General features: G+C 48.5%; 1 long non-coding RNA gene across 2 annotated transcripts in view; it reads left to right on the top strand.

Annotated features, from left to right (window-relative positions):
• LOC139755948 (uncharacterized) overlaps positions 1 to 8,177 on the top strand; it is a 414,911-nt gene extending 406,734 nt beyond the window's left edge. For both annotated transcript variants that reach the window (XR_011714223.1, XR_011714222.1), the window contains one exon: positions 7,017 to 8,177. This is a non-coding gene — a long non-coding RNA (uncharacterized lncRNA). The remainder of the gene's footprint in view (positions 1 to 7,016) is intronic.
• Positions 8,178 to 13,864: the final 5,687 nt, after the last annotated feature.

Genomic DNA, 13,864 nt, shown 5'->3' with positions numbered 1-13,864 from the left:
TGGTGACAGTAGTGGTTGGTGTAGGTTGTAGGTATAGGGTCTGGTGACAGTAGTGGTTGGTGCTGGGTGGGTGTGCAGTGTCTGGTGACAGTAGTGGTTGGTGCAGGGTGGGTGTGCAGGTTCTGGTGACAGTAGTGGTTGGTGCTGGGTGGGTGTGTAGAGTCTGCTGACAGTAGTGGTTGGTGCTTTGTGGGTGGGAAGGGTCTGGTGACGGTAATGATTGGTTTAGAGTGGGTGTGCAGTGTCTGGTGACAGTGGTCGTTGGTGCAGGGTGGGTGTGCAGGTTCTGGTGACAGTAGTAGTTGGTGCTGGGTGGGTGTGTAGATTCTGGCGACAGTAGTGGTTGGTGCTGGGTGGGTGTGTAGGGTCTGGCGACAGTAGTGGTTGGTGCAACGTGAGTGTGTAGGGTCTGGCGACAATAGTGGTTGGTGCAGGATGGGTGTGTAGAGTCTGGTGACAGTAGAGGTTGTTGCAGGGTTCTAGTGCAGGGTCTGGTGACAGTAGTGGTTGATGCAGGGTGGGTGTGTAGGGTCTGTTGACAGTAGTGGTTGGTGCAGGGTGGGTGTGTAGGGTCTGGCGACAGTACTGGTTTATGCAGGGTGTGTGTAGGGTCTGGTAACTGTAGTGGTTGGTGCTGGGTTCGTGTGTAGGGTCTGTTGACAGTAGTTGTTGGGTCAAGGTGGGTGTAGGGTATGGCGACAGTAGTGGTTGGTGCACGGTGGGAGTGTAGGTGTCTGATGGCAGTAGTGTTTGGTGCAAGATGGGTGTGCAGGGTCTGGTGACAGTAGTGGTTGGTGCAGGGTTCGTGTGCAGGGTCTGGTGACAGTAGTGGCTGGTGCTGGGTGGGTGTGTAGAGTCTGGAGACATTAGCGGTTGGTGCAGGTTGATTGTGTAGGGTCTGGTGACAGTAGTGGTTGGTGCAAGGTAAGTGTGTAGGGTCTGGTGACAGTAGTGGTGGGTGCTGTGTGGATGTGTTGGGTCTATCGACAATAGTGGTTGGTGCCCGGTTGGTGTGTAGGGTATGGTTACAGTAGTGGTTGGTGCTGGGTCTGGTGACATCAGTGGTTGGTGCAGGGTGGGTGTGTAGGATATGGTGACAGTATTGGTTGGTGCAGGGTGAGTGTGTAGGGTCTGTTGACAATAATGTTTGGCACAGGCTGAGTGTGTAGATTTTGGTGACAGTAGTGGTTGGTGCTGGATGGGTGTGCAGGGTCTAGTCACATTAGTGGTTGGTGCAGGGTGATTGTGTAGGGTATGGTAATAGTAGTGATTGGTGCAGGATGAGTGTGCAGGGTGGGTGTGTAGGGTCTGGTGACAGTAGTGGTTGATGTAGGGTATAGTGACAGTAGTAGTTGGTGCTGGGTGGATGTGTAGAGTCGGTGTGTAGGGTCTGGTGACAGTAGTGGTTGGTGCTGATTGGGTGTGTAGGGTATGGTGACAATAGTGGTTGGTGTGATGTGGGCTGTGGCGTAGGGTCTGGTTTTGACAGTTGTTTGAGTGGGTTAGTTGGTTGGTGGTGCTGTGGTGTGTAGGTTGACATGTGGTGTGCAGGTGGGTGTAGGTCTGTTATAGTTTGGGCAGGTGGGTGTTAGGTCTGGTGACATAGTGGTTGGGCGGGTGAGTGTGTAGGGTCTGGTGACAGTAGTGGTTGGGGGGTGGGTGTGTAGGGTCTTGGTGACAGTTGTGGTTGGTGCTGGGTGGGTGTGTAGGGTTTGGTGACAGTTGTGGTTGTGCAGAGTGAGTGTAGAGTCTGTTGACAGTAGTGGTTGGTGCAGGGTGAGTGTGTAAGGTATGTTGACAATAGTGGTTGGCACAGGCTTGGTGTGTAGGTTGGTGACGAGTGTGTTTCGGGTGGGTGTGCAGGGTTGGTGACATTGTGGTTGGTGCAGGGTGGTTGTGTAGGGTCTGGTGACATGGTAGTTGGTTGTGAGGTTGAGTGTGTAAGTGTCTGGCGACAGTAGTGGTCGGTGCAGGGTGGGTGTGTAGGGTCTGATGACAGTAGTGGTTGGTGCAGGGTCTGCTGATAGTAGTGGTTGGTGCAGGGTGGGTGTGTAGGGTCTGGTGACAGTAGTGGTTGATGTAAGGTATGGTGACAGTAGTGCTTTTTGCTGGGTCGGTGTGTATGGTCTGGCGACAGTAGTAGTTCGTGCAGGGTGGGTGTGTAGGGTCTGGTGACAGTAGTGGTTGGTGCTGAGTCGGTGTGTAGGGTATGGTGACAGTGGTTGGTGCAGGCTGGGTGTGTAGAGTCTGGTGACTGTAGCGTTTGGGGCAGGCTGGGTGTGTAGGGTCTGGTGACAGTAATGGTTGGGGCAGGGTGGGTGTGCAGGGTCTAGTGACAGTAGTGGTTGGTGCTGGGTGAGTGTGTAGGGTCTGGTGACAGTAGTGGTTGGTGCAGGGTGGTTGTTTAGGATATGGTGACAATAGTGATTGGTACAGGCTGGGTGTGTAGAGCCTGGTGACTAGTGTTTGGTGCAGGGTCTGATGACATCAGTTGTTGGTGCAAGGTGGGTGTGTAGGATCTGATGACAGTAGTGGTTGGTGCAGGGTAAGTGTGTAGGGTCTATTGACAATAGTGGTTGGCAGAGGCTGGGTGTGTAGGTTCTGGTGACAGTAGTGGTAGGTGCTGGGTGGGTGTGTAGGGTCTGGTGAAATCAGTGGTTGTTGCACGGAGCGTGTGTAGGGTCTGGTGACAGTAGTGGTTGGTGCAAGGTGGTGTGTAGGGTCTGGTGACATTAATGGTTGGTGCTGGGTGATTGTGTAGGGTATGGCAATTGTACTGGTTGGTGCAGGGTGAGTGTGTAGAGTCTGGTGACAGTAGTGGTTGGTGTAGGGTGTGTGTAGGGTCTGGTGACAGTAATGGGTGGTGCTGGGTGGGTGTGGAGGGTCTGGCGACAGCAATTGTTGGTGCTGGGTGAGTGTGTAGGTTCTGTTGACAGTAGTGGTTGGTGCAGGGTGGGTTTATAAGGTCTGGAGAGAGTAGTGGCTGGTGCTGAGTCGGGTGTGTAGGGTATGGTGACAGTGGTTGTGCTAGGCTGGGTGTGTAGAGTCTGTGACTGTAGCGTTTAGGGCAGGCTGGGTGTGTAGGGTCTGGTGACAGTAATGGTTGGGGCAGGGTGGGTGTGCAGGGTCTAGTGACAGTAGTGGTTGGTGCTGGGTGAGTGTGTAGGGTCTGGTGACAGTAGTGGTTGGTGCAGGGTGGTTGTTTAGGATATGGTGACAATAGTGATTGGTACAGGCTGGGTGTGTAGAGCCTGGTGACTAGTGTTTGGTGCAGGGTCTGATGACATCAGTTGTTGGTGCAAGGTGGGTGTGTAGGATCTGATGACAGTAGTGGTTGGTGCAGGGTAAGTGTGTAGGGTCTATTGACAATAGTGGTTGGCAGAGGCTGGGTGTGTAGGTTCTGGTGACAGTAGTGGTAGGTGCTGGGTGGGTGTGTAGGGTCTGGTGACATCAGTGGTTGTTACACGGAGCGTGTGTAGGGTCTGGTGACACTAGTGGTTGGTGCAAGGTGGTGTGTAGGGTCTGGTGACAGTAATGGTTGGTGCTGGGTGATTGTGTAGGGTATGGCAATTGTACTGGTTGGTGCAGGGTGAGTGTGTAGGGTCTGGTGACAGTAGTGGTTGGTGTAGGGTGTGTGTAGGGTCTGGTGACAGTAATGGGTGGTGCTGGGTGGGTGTGGAGGGTCTGGCGACAGCAATGGTTGGTGCTGGGTGAGTGTGTAGGTTCTGTTGACAGTAGTGGTTGGTGCAGGGTGGGTTTGTAAGGTCTGGAGAGAGTAGTGGCTGATGCTGGGGGGGGGGGGGGTGTTTAGGGTCTGGTGACAGAAGTGGCTGGTACTTTGTGGGTGTGTAGAGTCTGGTGACGGTAGTGGTTGTTTCAGGGTAGATGTGCAGTGTCCGGTGACAGTAGTCGTTGGTGCAGGGTGGGTGTAAAGGGTCTGGTAACACTAGTGTTAGTGCAGGGTGGGTGTGTAGGGTCTGGCAACAATAGTGGTTGTGCAGGGTGAGTGTGTAGGGTCTGTCGACAGTAGTGGTTGGTGCAGGGTGGGTGTGTAGGGTCTTGTGACAGTAGTGGTTGGTGCAGGGTGGGTGTGCAGTGTCTGGTGACAGTGGTGGTTGGTGCACGGTGGAGGTATAGGGTCTGGTGACAGTAGTGGTTGGTGCTGGGTGAGTGTGTATGGTCTCGTGACAGTAGTGGTTGGTGCAAGGTCCGATGACAGTAGTGGTTGGTGCGGTGTGAGTTTGTAGGGTCTGGGAACAGTAGTGGTTGGTGCAGGGTCTGGCGACAGTATTGGTTGGTGCAACGTGAATGTGTAGAATCTGGCGACAATAGTGGTTCGTGCAGGATGGGTGTGTAGGGTCTGGTGACAGTAGAGGTTGGTGCAGGGTGGGTGTGCAGTGTCTGGTGACAATAGTGGTTGGTGTAGGGTCTGGTGACAGTAGTGGTTGGTGCAGGGTCTGGCGACAATTGTGGTTGGTGCAGGGTGGGTGTGTAGGGTCTGGCGACAGTAGTGGTTGGTGCTGGGTGCGTGTGTAGGGTCTGGTGACAGTAATGGTTGGTGCTGGGTGGGTGTGTAGTGTCTGGTGACAGTAGTGGTTGTGCAGAATGAGTGTGTAGGGTATGGCGACAGTAGTGGCTGATGCTGGGTGGGTGTGAAGGGTCTGGAGACATTAGTGGTTGGTGCAGGTTGATTGTGTAGGGTCTAGTGACAGTAGTGGTTGGTGCAGGGTGAGTGTGTACGGTCTGGTGACAGTAGTGGTTGGTGCTGTGTGAATGTGTTGGGTCTATCGACATTAGTGGTTGGTGCATGGTGGGTGTGTAGGGTATGGTGACAGTAGTGGTTGGTGCTGGGTCTGGTGACATCAGTGGTTGGTGCAGGATGGGTGTGTAGGATATGGTGACAGTATTGGTTGGTGCAGGGTGAGTGTGTAGGGTCTGTTGACAATAATGTTTGGCACAGGCTGAGTGTGTAGATTTTGGTGACAGTAATGGTTGGTGCTGGGTGGGTTTGCAGGGTCTGGTGACATTAGTGGTTGGTGCAGGGTGGTTGATGTAGGGTATGGTGACATTAGTGGTTGGTGTTGGTGGGTGTGTAGGGATTGGTGACTAGTAGTTGGTGCAGGGTCTGTGTGTAGGGTCGATGACAGTAGTGGTTGGTGCTGAGTGGGTGTGTAGGGTATGGTGACAATAGTTGTTGGTGCAGGCTAGGTGTGTAGAGTCTGGTGACTGTTTTGGTTGGGGCAGGGTGGGTGTGTAGGGTCTGGTGACAGTAATGGTTGGGGCTGGGTGGGTGTGCAGGGTATGGTGACACTAGTGGTTGGTGTTGGGTGAGCGTGTAGGGTCTGGTGATAGCAGTGGTTGTTGCTGGGTGGGCTTGTAGGGTCTGGCGACAGTAGTGGTTGGTGCACGGTGAATGTGTAGGGTCTGATGACAGTAGTGGCTGGTGCTGGGTGGGTGTGTAGGGTCTTGCGACAGTAGTGGTTGTGCAGGGTGAGTGTGTAGGGTCTGATGACAGTAGTGGTTGGGTCAGGATGGGTGTATAGAGTCTGGTGACAGTAGTGGTTGGTCCAGGGTGGGTTTGCTGTGTCTGGTGACATTAGTGGTTGGTGCTGGGTGGGTGGTCTGTTGACAGTAGTGATTGGTGCAGGGTGGGTGTGTAGGGTCTGATGACAGTAGTAGTTGGTTCAGGGTGGGTGTGTAGGGTTTGTTGACAGTAGTGGTGGGTGCAGGGTCTGGTGACACAAGTGGTTAGTGCTGGGTGTGTGTGAAGGGTTTATTGACAGTAGTGGTTGGTGCTTGGTGGGTGTTTACTGTGAATATGTAGGGTTTGGTGACAGTAGTGGTTGGTGCAGGGTGGATGTGCAGGGTCTGGTGACACTAGTGGTTGGTGCTGGGTGGGTGTGTATGGTCTGATGACCGTCGTGGCTGGTGCAGGACGGGTTTGTAGGGTCTGGCTACAGTCGTGATAGGTGCTGGGTGAGTGTTTAGGGTCTGGCTACAGTCCTGGTTGGTGCTGGGTAGGTGTGTAGGGTCTGGCGACAGTCCTGGTTGGTGCTGGGTAGGTGTGTAGAGTCTGGCGACAGTCGTGGTTGGTGCATGGTGGGTGTGGAGGATCTAGCTACAGTCGTGGTTGGTGCTGGGTGGGTGTGTAGGGTCTGGCGACAGTAGTGGTTGGTGCTGGGTGGGTGTGGAGGGTCTGACGACAGTAGTGGTTGGTGCTGGGTGGGTGTGGAGGGTCTAGCTACAGTTCTGGTTTGTGCTGGGTAGGTTTGCGGTGTCTGGCGACAGTCGTGGTTAGTACAGGGTGGGTGTGCAGGGTCTGGTGACAGTAGTGGTGTGTATGGCGTGATTGTGAGGGTCTCAGTGGTTTGCGCTGTGGGTTTACAGGTTCTGGTGAAAGTAATGGTTTGTTCAGATTGGATATGCAGGGTTTTGTGACCATATTGTTTGGTGATGTGTTGTGCGGTGTGGGTGTCAGCATCTGGAGAAAGTAATTCTTGTTGTATGGGTGGTGTGTCTGGTGTAATGATTAATAATGGGTGGATGTGCAGGGTCTGATGGTTGCAGTGGATGGTTGGATATGCAGGGTGCTTTTGCAATGTTAGTCGGTGTGTAAGGTCTGGTGACATTAGTAGTAGGTGCTGAGTGGGTGTGCAGGATAGTTGTAGTAGTCAGTGCAGGTTGAGTGTGTCAGGTTTGTTGACAGTACTGGTTGCTCTGGGTGAGTTTGCAGGGTTTGGCAATGGTAGTGGTTAGAGCTGTGTAGATGTGCAGGGTCTAGTTGATGGTGTACAGTGTGTGATGATAGTAGTAATGGTTTGTGCTGGGTTGCTTTGCAGAGTCTGGTGACAGCAGTCGTACGTGTCAGCTCAGTGTACAGGGTCCTGTGATGGTGGTTCATAGGGTGGATGTGTATACAGGGTCTGGTGACGATCGTTTTTAGGGACTGGTGAGGAGCATATCGTCTCATGGTGGACATGCTTGGTTGTTTACAATCTTCATTTCTTCCTCCCCAGATATGAATAATCGGTGAAGCAAAGGGCGGATATCAAATTTGCCTGATGTAAAAGGACGTGTAAGAAATGTGTAATTTAAGATATCTGGTAACTAGAAGAATAAATCAAGCCTGCATTGAAAATTAAGTTGCATAAGTGGGTAACAGGTTTGGGAATGGTGATCATTCATCAACATGAAATTCCAAACTAACCACGAAGACCAATATTTACAATTTTCTACCATCACCAACAAATTGCAAAAATGGGGTCTTACTTCCATCACAGTCAAAAGTCTGACATGATCACCGAGCAAAAGATGTGGTACAAAGGAAGAGGAAGCTTGTGATGATGTAAGTGTTAACATCTTGTCAGGGTTTTGCCCTACTGAAGAAAATGCCATAACTTGTGTTACTGGTAACATGTGTTTTTATTCTCTTTTCCCAGAAATCACGAAGACTGAATTATGCCATCTTAATTCAGCTGTGAAAGAGGGAGTATTAGATGATCAAAATATTTACTCCCTTTAAAGCAGGGAACCAGAGCAACTTTTTTTTTTATTATTTTTGTGCATGTATGTTCAGAAAAATTATCATATTTTCAGAGTTTGAGCAAATGCTCCAAATAATAAAGTTCTTCAGTACTCCAAATTGTGTAAGAAACACTATGATCTATTGTCCAAAATTATACTGTATCCATTTGACATGTGTTGATAGATACCAATAGACACTTTCTCATGTTACATAAAATAGACACTATTTGGTCACCTGAAAATCATGAACGGAGAAACTCAGTTTAATAACAGGAATAAAGAACAGAGTAAAATTACATCTATAATACTATATATATACAACCGATCACAGTGACATTTATACTGCAGTATAAGAGAGTAGAGTATAGCCAGTTGTACAGTACTGAGAATGTCTAATAATGCTGATATTACCATAAATTAATAGAGTGCAGAGCCTGTCATTTGCTTTTGAGTGTTACCTGATGTATCCTTTTTATACAAAGGTATGTTCTCATGTGCATATTGTGATCCATGTTTGCCTAAACCTGTTATTATTATGATGTTTTGTCATTTTTGTTGGTGACTTTGTTACTACAGTGGGTTTTCTTTTTCATGTCTCCATGTCAAATAAGCATCCTGAAAATGTGTGTTCTTGCATGTTATACGGACTTTGAAGTTGTGTCAATACAGTATTTGCTGTGTTAAGGTCTGATCTGGAGATGTTTATTGCACGTTATATTTCTTGTGTTTTTGTCATATATAATACGACTTTTTGTATAAGATCATCCATGCAAGGGTTATTTCCTACATGTTCTGTCCATAAAGACCGAGTCTTTTTGTGTATCTCCATAATTGTTACATTTGTTTACTGCCTAAACTGCCTCTGTGTTGAGTATATGCTCCTGTCTTTATATGACTGGGAATATTTCTGTATACAACAAGACGAATGATTTTGGAATGTTATTTCTTAACGCTTTATATCATAACTTTCAATACTTATTGTTGCAATAATTGAATAAATATTGACATACAAACCTAGTTTGATATACATTTGATACACAAATGTTCTGAAAAATTATAATAAAAGTATTACTTGTGAAAAACAAAACAATTATTCATAGCCCATTGCATTATTACAATATATGATGTATAATCCTTGGGCTTAAGTCATCATGGATCTGAATCACATATTAAACCAGCAGTTTAAAGTTAATTACAAGGTATTTAACGTCATGTTGTTCATGTTTTAAAATATAACCCGTGGCACGGTATATCTAGTGCCATAACCATCATGAAAAAAACTGATATCCAAATACAGGTGTGATGCTGCTCGCAACGGCACTGGGAAAGAAAATAAAGAAATATTGACATCTTTCAGAAGAGTTTTCTGTCTAAACACTAAATCATTTAATCAAAAAATACTGCTTATATCTTACGATTTTAGGCTTTTCAAAAGCAATTAAATACTACTGAATGAAATTGCCTTCCATATTGTGCTAGGTTGATGTGCAGGTTCTGATGGCAGTAGTGTTGGTATATGGTCTGGTGATACTAGTGATTGATGCAGAGTTGTGTGTGTGTGTGTAAGGACAGTGGAGGTTAGTGCCAGGTTGATATACAGGGTCTTGTCAGTAGTGGTTTGTTAGGGTTGGTGTAGTGTGGGTATACATAGTCTGGTTACACTAGTGATCGGTATAGGTTATAATGACAATACTGAGTAGGTATATAGGATATGGTGATGCCAATGATTGGGTGTGTGTGTGGAAGATCTGGTGAGAGCAGTGACTAATGATTCTGGTGCAAGGTGTGGTGACTAGTGCTTTGTGTTATGTGGGTGTGACAGCATTTGTTGGTGCAGGGTATAGTGACAGTCGCAATTTGTGCAGGATGTGTTGATATCAGAAGGTGGTTTAGGTTAGTTGGGGATCTGGTGACAATGGTGGTTGGTGTGTGGGGTCAGCTGACAGTAGTGTTTGGTGAAGCATGGGTATGTAGGGTCAGTTGAAAGTAATGAATGGTGCATTGTGGGTGAGCAAAATCTGGTAAGAGTAGTGTTTGTTGTCTGGTGGGTATTTAGGGTCTGATGACACTAGTAGTTGATGCAAGGTGGGTGTAGAGTGTCTGTTATAGTAGCGGGTGGCACTCTGTATACAGGGTCTGGTGCTGTAATAGTTTGGGATGAAGTATGTGGCCTGTTGATAGTAATGGTTGGTCCATGGTGATTGTCCTGTGTCTGGTGATACTATTGCTTGATGTGAGGTGAGTGTGTAGGGTCTGCTAACAGTAGTGGTTAGTTCGGGGTTAGTGTATAGGGTCTGGTAACAGTATTGGTTGGTCCAGGATTCAGTGACAGGAGTGGTTGGTGAAGGATGAGTGTGAAGGGTCTGGGGAGAGTAATGGTTGTTGCTAGTGTAGCGGGGGGGTGTATGGTCTGGTGATACTAGTGGTTGATGCAAGGTGTGTGTGTAAGGACTGCTGATAGTAGTGGTTGGTGCAGCAAGGTTGGTATGCAGGGTCTTGTCACAATAGTTGTTAGTTTGGGGTTGGTGTGTAGGATCTGATAAAAGGATGGCTGTGTAGGGTCTGGTGACAGTATTAGTTGGTGTTGGATGGGTGTGCAGAGTATGATGACTATTAGTTAGTACAGGGTTGGTGGACAGTAGTTGATGACAGTAATATCTGGTGCTAGGTGAGTATGGAAGGTCTGGTGACAGTAGTGGTTGGTGCAGCGTGGATGTGGGAGGTGTGGTAACAGTTGGGATGTTTGCAGGTTGAGTATGCAGGGTCTTGTGACAGTAGTGGTTCATGCTGGGAGGGGGGGTTACAGGGTTTGGTGACAGTATAGGGTCTAAACACATTAACGGTTGGTGTGGGTTTGTCATGTTAGGTGTAGTGACAGTAGTGGTTAATGGAAGGTAGGTATTAAAGGTCTGCTGATAGTAGTGGTTGGCACACATTTGTTATGCAGGGTCTGTTGACAACAGTAGTTAGTTTGGCTTTGGTGTTGGGGGGGCCTCGTGACAGCATTCGTTGGTCCACGGTGGCTGTGCTGGGTCTGGTGACAGAAATGGTTGGTGTATCAGGGATGTGTCTGGTATGATGATGATATAGGATGGTAGTGGGTGGATGTGCAGGTTCCGTTGTAAGAGTGGTTAGTATAGGATGGGTGTGCAGGATGTGGTGACACTAGTGGTTGCTTAGTGAGTATGTACGGTCTGGTGATGGATATGTAGGGTCTACTGATCGTAAAGGTTGGTGCAAGGTTAGTATAAAGGGTCTGGTAACAGTAGTAGCTAAATCAGGGACGATGTATAGGGTCTGGCGACAGTATTGGTTGGTCCAGGGTCTGGTGACTATTAGTTGATGCTGGATAAGTGTGCGGGATCTGGTGACATAGTATCTGGTGCTGGGTGGGTATACAGATTCTGGTGACAGCACTGCTTGGCGGAGGGTAGGTATACAGAGCCTTGTTTCAGCAGTGGTCGGTGCAGTGTATGTGTATTGGGTCTGTTGACAGTATTAGGTGGAGCTGAATGAGTATACAGAGTGTGGTGACAAGTCAGGGTTGGTACGGGGTAAGCACACATGGTCTAAGGAAACAGTTGGTTGGTATAGTGTGAATGTGTAGGGTATGTTAGTATTATTGGTGTGCACAGGGTCTTATAACAGTGTGGTTGATACTGGACAAGTTTACAGAGTCTGGTGACTGAAGTAGTTAGTGCAAGATAGGTGTATGGGGTCTAGTGATAATGATATTGGTTGGTGCTGAGCTGCTGTGCAGGGTCCAGTGTTAGTAGTGGTTGGTGAAGGGTGGGTGTGTAGATTGTGGTGACACTTGTGGTGTGTGCAGGGTGAGTGTGCTGGATCTTATGAAGATAGTGGTTCGTGCTGGGTGGGATTTTAGGGTCTAATGACAGTATTGGATAGTATGGGGTGAGTGTGCAATGTTTGGTGACAGTAGGGGTTGGTGTGTTTTTTGGTGTGCTTGGGATAGTGACAGTATTTTTTTTAGGTCTGGTATGTAACTCCTGGTGACGGTAGTGGTTTGTGAGAGATGGGTGTGTAGGGTCTTCCGACAGTAGCTGTTGGTGCGGGATGGATGTTTAGGTTCTGTAGACACTAATAGCTGGTGCAGTGGGGTGAGCAGAGTCTGGTGAAAGTAGTGGTTGGTGCTTGGTGGGTGTGTAGGGATTGGTGACAATAGTAGTTTAAGAGTGTGGGTGTGCAAGGTCGGGTGATACTACAGGTTGGGGCTAGGTTGGTATATAGGTTCTAGTAACAGTAGTGGTTAGTTAAAGGTTTGGGTATATGGTGTGATGACAGAAGTGGATGGTGCTGGGTGGGTGTGGAAGGTCTTGGGACAGCAGTGTTCGTGCAGGATGGTTGTCCAGAGTCGGATTACATTAGAAGTTGGTGCGGGTAGATGTGTAGCGTATGGTAACAGTACTGGTTGGTGCTGACTGGAATGCTGGTTCTGGTAACAATTTGGTTTATGTCGAGTGATTGTGCAGAGTCAGGTGGAAGTACTGGTTGGTGCTTGGTGGGTGTGCAAGTTATGGTGATAGTGGTGGTGGGTGTTTTTATGGTCTAGACAGTAATGGTTGGTACAGGGTATGGTGGCAGTAGTGACTGGTGCTGGGTAGGTGGACGGGTGGGAAGAATCTGGTTCCAGTAGTAGTTTGTGCCGCGGTAGGTATGTCAGGTGCAGTGATGGTAGTGATTAATGCTGGGTGGGTGTGCAGTCTGGTTGCAATAATGGTTTGTGCAAAGGTGGATGTGTAGGGTCTGGTGAGATAATTCCTTGGTGTAGGGTGTGGTGACAGTCGTGGTTGGTGTAGGATGAGTGTGCAGGGCCTGGTGATAGTAATGGTTTATTCGATGGGTTTGCAGGGTGGGTGTGCAGTAGTGTGTGGTGACAGTACGGGTTGGTGCAGGGTTAGTGTAAAAAAGTCTAGTGGCAGTATTGGTTGGTGCTGGGTGGGTGTGCAGGATCTGGTGACAATATAAATTTGTTCGGTGTAAGTGTTCAGCGTCTGGTGACAGTAGTGGTTGTTGTAAGGTGCTTGTGCAGGGTCTGGAGACAGTAGCAGTTGGTAGGTGAATGTGCAGGGTCTCGTGACAGTATTTACCTATGCTGATGGGTTTACAAAGCTGGATGGGTTTACAAGGTCTTACGACAGAAGTGGTTGGTTCGAGGTGGGTGTCCGATGTCTGGTTGTTTTTGTGCAATTGGTTAGTAGGACTGGTGAGAGCAGCGGTTGGTTTGTGTTTGGTAAGTAGGATCTGATGACAGTAATAGATGATGCAAGATGGTTATGTAGGATCTATTGATAGTAGATGTTGGTCAGCAGTGGATGTGCGTAGTGTTGATAGTTATGGCTGGTGTAGTACGGATGAACAGAGTCTGGTGATAGAAGTGGTTGGTGCTTGGCGGGTGTGTAGGGTCTGGTGACAACAGGGGTTAGACTGGGGGCTTGTGCATAGGGTCTGGTGACACTAGCCTTTGTCACTATACGCTTATGCAAAGTCTGGTGACAATAGAGGTCAGACTGGGGGCTTGTGCATAGGGTCTGGTGACAATAGTGGTTCGTCCAGGGTGGGTTTGCAAGGTCTTGGACAAAAAGTGGTTGGTGCAGCATGGTTGTGTAGGGTCTGGTGGCAGTATTGTTGGTGCTGGATCAGTGTGCCGGGTCTGGTGACAGTAACCGTTGGTGCAGGGTGGGTATGGTGGGTGCAGCGAAAGTGATGGTGTGTGTGGGATGAGTGTGGAGGGTCTTATGACACTAATTATGTAGTGTCTTATGATACTAGTTTTCTATGCTAGTATGTTATGGAGGGTCTGCTGACAGTACTGGTTGGTGCTGGTGTGCTGCATCTGGTGAAAGTAGTAATTTGTGCTGGGTTGGTGTGTAGGGTTTGGTGTGTGCAGGGTCTTGTGACAAAAGTGGTTGGTGCAGGGTGGGTGTGTAGGGTGTGCTGACAGTTGTGGTGTGTGTGGGGTATGCAGGGTCTTGTGACAGTAGTGGTGTGTACGGGGTACATTTGTATGATCTTATGACGGGAGTCTGTGGTGGGTGTGCAATGTTTCGGGATATTAGTGGTTTGGTGAGCAGGTTATGTTCGCAGTAGCGTTATATTTTTTGTGGGGTGGGGGCATGGTATGCTGGTACTCGTAACAGTAGTGATCTGTGCACAGTGGATGTGGTGACACTAATAGCTGATCCTGGATCGATGTGAAGGATCTGGGGATAGTATTGTTTGGTTCTAGGTGGGTATGTAAGGTCTAGTGAGAGTATTGGTTGGTGCTGGGTGGGCGTGCAGAGTCTGATGACTGTAGTGGTTGGTGCTGGGTGGGTGCGCA

The sequence above is a fragment of the Panulirus ornatus genome, chromosome 20 (assembly GCF_036320965.1).
Source record: "Panulirus ornatus isolate Po-2019 chromosome 20, ASM3632096v1, whole genome shotgun sequence".
NCBI classification, from domain to species: domain Eukaryota; kingdom Metazoa; phylum Arthropoda; class Malacostraca; order Decapoda; family Palinuridae; genus Panulirus; species Panulirus ornatus.
Note: the sequence above shows the minus strand (reverse complement) of the source record. Positions and strands in the feature narration are given on the sequence as shown.